This window comes from Hemitrygon akajei, unplaced genomic scaffold (assembly GCF_048418815.1).
Source record: "Hemitrygon akajei unplaced genomic scaffold, sHemAka1.3 Scf000033, whole genome shotgun sequence".
In the NCBI taxonomy this organism is placed as follows: Eukaryota; Metazoa; Chordata; class Chondrichthyes; order Myliobatiformes; family Dasyatidae; genus Hemitrygon; species Hemitrygon akajei.
Window position 1 is genome coordinate 7,939,188 of NW_027331919.1, and position 7,770 is coordinate 7,946,957.

Consider the following 7,770-nt stretch of genomic DNA (forward strand, 5'->3'; position numbering starts at 1 on the left):
CGTGGGTGCCGGTGAACGAGGATGGTCGTCGGGGAAGGAGGATTGACGACGAACAGGAGACTGAAAACTCAATGAACCAGGAACACCTTCTTCCCCTCCGCCAGCATATTATTGAACGCATCAGCACCACCTCCACATTTTTGCGGCATTTATTAGCTTTTTGCATTTGACATTAATTTTACATATTTGCGCCCGACTGATTCTTCAAAAGAACAAATCTCAGGTGGTCTATAATAAAACAGACCGTGAATCCGGTCGAAAAGATGCGATGCCGGTGGACAGGACATTTGACACGCTGGCCTTCATCAGTCAGGACACTGAGTACGGGGGTCGGAGGTCACGTTGCAGTTGCAGATGACGTCGGTCAGGCCGCACTTGGAGTATGGAGTTCAGTTCTGCTTGCCTTGCTCTAAGAAAAATCTCAACGAACTGGAAAGATTGCAAAGGGAGATTTCCGAGGATGCTGCCGGGACAGGAAGGACTGAGTTATGGAGCGAGGCTGGGAATTCTGAGACTTTTTGCTGACCTTACAGAGGTATACAAAACCACGAGGGACACAGATAAGGCGAATGCGTGCACTCTATTTCCCCAGGACTCGGGTATCGAGAACATTAACGCACATGAATGAGGGGAGAATAGCTAAAGACAGAAGCGGGAAGCGAGCTGGGTTAGATAAAAGGGACGCAGTGGGATGGGGAGACTGGGCAGAGACAGAGTAGATAATCGAGGGAGAGACCGGGAACAGGAAGGGAAATTGGGGGAAATGGAGGCAAGAAAGTGCGGTGAGGAAAATGGGGATGAAACAGAGGAGTGGGGAATGGAGAGGGATGAGACCGACACTTTCGAGGGACGAGGGTAAAGAGAGGGCAAGATGGTGAGTAACATTGCGATAGAAGGAAAGTGGCGAATTCGGTAAGTTGAGGGGCAGCAGCGCGGAAGGGGTAGTCCGAGTGGTTAAGAGAACTGGAGGAGAAAGAGTGTTTTGACATTATATTCAAGTCGGTCCCACTGGTTGCTGACAGAGATCCTTTATCATTTCATAAATATCCGGATACAAATATTCGGACTTCTCACAGATGAAGCGTGTATGAACCTGATCGCAAGGTTTAAGCTCAGAGTCATGTGCACATACACCGCACTCGGGGTCTGAACCGGTCATCCGGTACAGGACATTCGAAGCGAATTTCCTGTCAAAGACGGGAAAACAATTTCAACGCACCTCCAGCAGTCAGTCCCCAAAACCACTGATACCCTCCCTCGCCATTGACCCGTGGCAACTCAACACCTTCCACAACCCCTCTTTCCCAGCACAGCCCAGTGTCAGTCTCCAGAATACTCCCACTGACCCACTCTCTCCCTGCAGCCCTGTGTCAGTCACAAAAGTAATCCCTTGCCCCACTCTCTACCCACAGATCTGTGTCAGAGACCAGAATAATAACAGTACCCAACCTTCTCCTCACAGGCCCGTGTCAGTCCCCAAAATATTCCCACAGCGCTAGTGTTTTCTAAGGCCCCATGTCAGTCCTCAAAATGCTCCCACTTCTTTACTTTCTCCCCACAGGCCTGTGTTTTCTGCCTAAGTACTCACACTCACCACTCCCACCCCACAGATCAGTGTCAGTCTAAACTACACCCACTGCCTGACTCACTCCCCACAGCCCCGTGCCGGTCATCGAAATAATCCCACAACCCTCTTCTTAGATATCTGTGTCAATCACCAAAACATCTCCCGCTTCCCATGCTCTCCCCACGGACGTGTCTCAGTCCCCAGAGTACTCCCACTGAACCATTCTCTCCCCACAGACCTGTGTCTGTCCCCAAAGTACATCCCTCCCTCATTCTCTCCCCACAGACATGTGCCAGGCCCCAAAGTGTTCCCACTGCCTCACTCTCTCCCACAAACTGGGTCAGTTCCCAAAAGAACTCCATAGCTCCACTCTCTCCCCACGGCCCCGTGCTAGTCCCTAAAATACTTGCACTTCCCACTCTCACCTCAAGTTCCCGTGCGAGTCCCCAAAATGATCCCAAAGATTGGCCTTCTCCCTAAAGATCTGTGTCAACCACCAAAAGTCTCCCCCTTCGCTCTCTCTTCCCACAGCCCATGTCAGTTCCCACATTTGGAGAAGGAAATCTGAATATCAGAACGGGAGCGCGGCGGGAGCCATTTTGATTTTTCTTCTTCTCATCGGAGTTAAGAGAGGCGGGACTGCGCAGGCGTGTGATGTTGGGCAGTGAAGCGGGGAAGATTTGAAAGGAACACAGCTTTATACAGCGGGCAGCGTCGTTTTGCAGGCAGCGGTGTGAGCCGGGAGCAGAGTGAAGGCTTAAGGGCTTTGGCTCAACGGGCTTAAGCGGAAACGGGCGAGGCAAAGTAGGTTCAGTTTTTAATTTTCCCTGCTATTTGAGGAAAGGCGGAATTATGAGTGTGAGGGCAGCTTGTTGTTCTCGGTGTTCGTATGTGGGAGGTCCCGATTCTAGTAGCCTCCTGAACGTGTACATCTGCGTCAGCTGCGCTGAGCTGCAGCTCCTGAGGGACCGTGTTAGTGAACTGGAGCTGTAGCTCGATGACCTTCGTCTGGTCAGGGAGAGGGAGGAGATGATAGAGATTAGTTACGGGCAGGTGGTCACACCAGGGCCACGGGAGGCAGACAGGTGGATCACGGCTAGTGGATGGAAGGGGAAGAGTCAGGTACCAGAGAGTACCCCAGTGGCTGTACCCCTTGACAATAAGTACTCCAGTTTGAGTACTGTTGGGGGGGGGGGGGTGCAGCAACCTACCTGGGGGAAACGACAGTGGCCTTGCCATTGGCTCAAAGAGTCCGGCCCTGTAGTTCAGAAGGGCAGGGATAGGAAGAGGAAGGCAGTATTAATAGGGGACTCGATAGTTAGAGGGTCAGTTAGGCGATTCTATGGACGCTGTCAGGAGACCCGGATGGTAGTTTGCCTCCCTCGTGCCAGGGTCCGAGATGTTTCTGATCGCGACCAGGATATCCTGAAGTGGGATAGTGAGTAACCAGATGTCGTGGTACATATCGGTACCAATGACATAGGTAGGAAAAGGGAAATTGTCCTGAAAGGCGAAGATAGGGAGAAAGGAAGGGAGTTGAGAAGAACGACCCCAAAGGCAGGAATCTCGGGAAAACTGCCTGTGCCACGCAACAGTGAGAGTAGGGATGGAATGAGGTGGGGGATAAGTGCGTGGCTGAAGTATTGGAGAGGGGACGGTGATTCAAGTTTCTGGATTACTGGGACCACTTTTGGGCAGGCGTGACCTGTACAAAAAGGACGGTTTACATTTGAATACTTGGGGGACAAATATCCTGGCCGGGAGGTTTGCTAAGGCTCCCGGGGAGACTTTAAACTAGAATGACTGGGGGTGGGAATCAATCTGCAGAAACTAGGAGAGAGGAGGATAGTTCACAAATAGAGAAAGCTAGTAGGCAGTCTGTGGGGAGGATAAGCTGGTGATAGAGAAGGGGAGAGCACAGACCAAAGATGTAGGGGAGAAGGAAGAAAAAGATAATAAAGTTGTTTGCACGGTCAGGGATAAACAGAGAGGAAGAGGTTGAGAGTTTCTTAAATGCATCTATTTTAATGCTAGCAGAATTGTAAGAAAGGTGGATGAGCTTATAGTATGGATTGATACCTGGAAAAATGATGTTGTAGCAATTAGTGAAAAATGGTTGCAGGAGGGGTGTGATTGGCAACTAAATATTCGTGGATTTCGTTTCTTCTGGTGTGATTGAATCGGAGGGACAAGAGGGGGAGGTGTTCCGTTGCTTGTCAGAGAAAATATTACAGCGGTTCTCTGGCAGGATAGATTAGAGGGATCGTCCAGGGAGACTATCTGTATAATTGAGGAATGGGAATGGTGTAGTAACAATTACAGTCCACCTAATGGGGAGACAGAATTGGAGCAACAAATTTGTAAGGAGATAGCAGGTATTTGAAGTGATTGTGGGAGATTTTAATTTTCCACACATAGACTGGGAAGCCGATTCTGTTAAAAGGCTCGATGGTTTGAAGTTTGTAAAATGTGTGCTGGATTTTTTTTTTAAATACACAGAGTTACCAACTAGAGATGGGGCAGTGTTGGATCTCCTGATAGGGAATGAGATAGGTCTGATGACCGAACTATGATTTGGGGATCACATCGGGTCCAGTGATCACAATACAATTAGTTTCAATATAATTATGGAGAAAGATAGAACTGGACCCAGAGTTGAGATTTTTGATTGGAGAAAGGCTAACTTTGAGGAGATGCGAAAGGATTTAGATGGAGTGGATTGGGACGATTTGTTTTATGGGAAGATCGTAATAGAGAAATGGAGGTCATTTAAAGTTGAAAATTTGAGGGTTCAGAATTTTTTATGTTCTTGTTAGGTTGAAAGGAAAGTTAAAGAGTTTGAGAGAGCCATGGTTTTCAAGGGATATTGGAAACCTGATTCGGAAAGAGTGAGAGATCTACAATAAATATAGGCAGCATGGAGTAAATGAGGTGCTCGAAGAATATAAAGAATATAAAAAGAATCTTAAGAAAGAAATTAGTAAGCTCATAGAATATATGAGTTTGCTTTGGCAAGTAAGGTGCAAATACATCCGAAGTGTTTCTGCAATTATGTTAATAGCAAAAGGATAGTGAAGGATGAAGTTCATCCCTTAGAGAATTAGTGTGGACAGCTATTTGTGGAGCCAAAAGTGATGGGGGAGATTTTGAGCAATTTCTTTTCATCGTTATTGAATGAGGACAAGGATATTGAATTATAAAAATAAGGCAAACAAGTAAGGTAGTTATGGAAGCTATGATGATTAAAGAAGAGTAAGTACTGGAGCTTTTAAAGAATACAAATGGTGGATAAGTCTCCGGGTCCTGATAAGTTAGTGTAGACATAGCAGAGACCCTGAGAGAAATATTTCAAATGTTATTAGAAAACGGGGATGGTGCCGGAGGATTGGCGTATTTCTCATGTGGTTCCATTGTTTAAAAAGGAATCTGAGAGTAAACCTAGCAATTATCAGCGTGCAGGTTTGACGTCGGTGGTGGGTAAACTAATGGAAAATAGTCTTCGAGATGGTATATATAATTATCTGGATAGACAGGGTCTGTTTAATAGCAGTCAACATAGATTTGTGCTTGAAAGGTCATGATTGACAAATCTTATTGAATTTTTTGAAGGGGTTACGAGGAAAGCTGACGAGGGAAAAGCAGTGGAAATTTTCTATAAGGGCTTCACTAAGGCCTTTGACAAGGTTCCACACGGAAGGTTAGTTCGGAAGGTTCAATCGTTAGGCATTAATATTGAAGTAGTAAAATGGATTCAACAGTAGCTGGATGGGAGATGCCAGAGAGCAGTGGTGGATAATTGTTTCTCACGTTGGAGGTCGGTGACTAGTGGTGTGCCTCAGGGATCTGTACTGGGTCCAATGTTGTTTGTCGTATACATGAATGATCTGGATGATGGGGTGGTAAATTGGATTAATAAGTATGCAGATGATGCTAAGATAGGTGTCGTTGTCGACAATGAAGTTGGCTTTCAAAGCTTGCAGAGATATTTAGGCCAACAGAAGGAGTGTGCTGGAAGATGGCAGCTGGAGTTTATGCTGATAAGAGTGAGGTGCTACAGTAGGACTCATCAAAATAGGACAGACATGGTAAATGGTAGGGCATTGAGGAATGCAGTAGAACAGAGTGATCTAGGAATAATGGTGCATTGTTCCCTGAAAGTGGAACCTCATGCTTTCGGCATGCTGGACTTTATAAATCAGAGCAATGAGTATAGAAGTTGGGATGTAATGTCAAAATTGTACAAGGCATTGGTGAGGCCTTGTGAGGAAATATGTCACCAAACTAGATGGCGTACAGAGGAGAATTACGAGAATGTTACCTGTGTTTCAGCATCTAAGTTACAGAGAAAAGGTTGAACAAGTTAAGTCTTTATTCTTTGGAGCGTAGAACGTTGAGTGGGGACTTGATAGTGGTATTTAAAATTATGAGGGGGATAGGTAGAGTTGACGTAGATAGGCATTTTCCATTGAGAGTGTGGGAGATTCGAACAAGAGGACATGAGTTGAGAGTTAACAGGCAAAAGTTTAAGGGCAACACTTCTTTACTCAGAGAGTGGTAGCTGTGTGGAACGAGCTTCCAGTAGAAGTGGTAGAGGCAGGTTTGATTCTGTCATTTGAAAGAAAAATAGATAGGTTTTGGACAGGGATTCAATGGAGGGTTCTGGGCTGAGTGCAGGTAGGTGGAACTAGGTGAGAGTAAGCTTTCGGCACGGACTAGCAGGGCCGGGATGTCCTCTTGCCGTGCTGTAATTGCTATATGGTTATAACAGTTTTACTGCACACTCTCTACCAACAGTCTGTGTCGATCCCGAAACAAATCCAATTGCCCATTCTCTCACCGCAGAACTTTCTCTCTCTCTCCAAAATGCCCCGATTTCCCACTCGCTCCCCACAGCCCTTGTCAGAGCCCAAACTCGTACCAATGCCCACTCCCTTTAGCAACTCGTGTCTGACCACAAACTAATATCACTGCACATAACCTTCCTGCAGCCTGTGCCAGTCCCCAAAATAAACCCACTGCCCACTCGCTTCTCGAAGCCTGTATCAATCCAACGACCCACTTTCATCTCAGAAACATGCGCGATCCCAAATCTCACCCGTCTTTGCATTTTCCAATCCAGTATGAACTGTCTTGTTCGCTGATAGCTTTGTTAACAAAGTTCTGTGAAATTAAATTGTTATCATCAATGACTGAATTCGAGCAAAATTTAAGGAGCATCCCTTTCTGTCTGACCCCTGGAGATTTTGAAGAGATGGTAATGAAGAAGCTTAATTCTGTGTCTCACCACAGGAGAACGTGATGCCAAGGTGTGGAGGGAGCCTCACTCTGTGTCTGAATCGGGGAGTGTTAAATGAGACCTTATGGAGGGAACTCTCTGTGTAGGACCTCGGGAGTATGTGATGTGACGGTGTGGAGGGAGCCTCACTCTGTGTCTGATCCCGGAAATGTGTGACGGGAAGGTGTGAAGGAAATTCACTCCGTTTATGACACCGGGAGTGTGTCCTGGGACTAGAAGGAGGGAGCTTCACTCTGTGTCTGACACCGGAAGTGTGAGATCAAACGGTGCGGAGGGAGCTACACTCTGGTGTAACACGTACCTCTTCTTCTGCTGAATTTATTTCAACAAGTTTAGAATCACAGTCCCAGCAATACTGCCTCGCTTTATCGTAGGATAATTTCAACGTGGTTATAAAATAACAGCCGCCTTCATTTCTGATCCAGTCCTGGGAACACTCTTGCTCTGGAAAATAGGAAGAAGGAACAGTGAATCTCCCTGCTTACGGTCCATTATATCCGCTGTGAGTCAAACATAGAAAAAGTATCCCTGCTCACCGCCCCATCACACACACTTGGTCAAGTACAGAATGAAACCCACTCCTTACCGGTCCCTTAACTCTCCCAGATCAGACACAGAAAGAGGATCCCTCATCACACACACCCGTGGTCAGACACAAAGTGAAGCTCCCTCGACACCCTCCCATCACACACTCCCGGGGTCAGACACAGAGTGAATCTCCCTCCACACAGTGCCATCACATAATCCTGGGGTCAGACACAGAGTGAATCTCCCTCCACACCGTCCCATCACACCCTCCCGGGGTCAGACACAGACAGGAGCTCTCTTTCCACATCGTTCCTCACACACTCCCGGCGTCAGACACTGTGAAGCTTCCTCTACCCAGTCACATCGCATACTCCAGGGG

General features: G+C 47.0%; 1 long non-coding RNA gene across 1 annotated transcript; it reads right to left on the minus strand.

The window, feature by feature from the left end:
• Positions 1-271: 271 nt before the first annotated feature.
• LOC140719925 (uncharacterized) lies at positions 272-7,239 on the minus strand. The gene is made up of 3 exons (XR_012097042.1): positions 7,165-7,239; positions 6,663-6,727; positions 272-1,187 (listed from the first exon to the last, which is right to left on the minus strand). It is a non-coding gene; the product is annotated as an uncharacterized lncRNA (long non-coding RNA).
• Between the last annotated feature and the right edge of the window lie 531 nt (positions 7,240-7,770).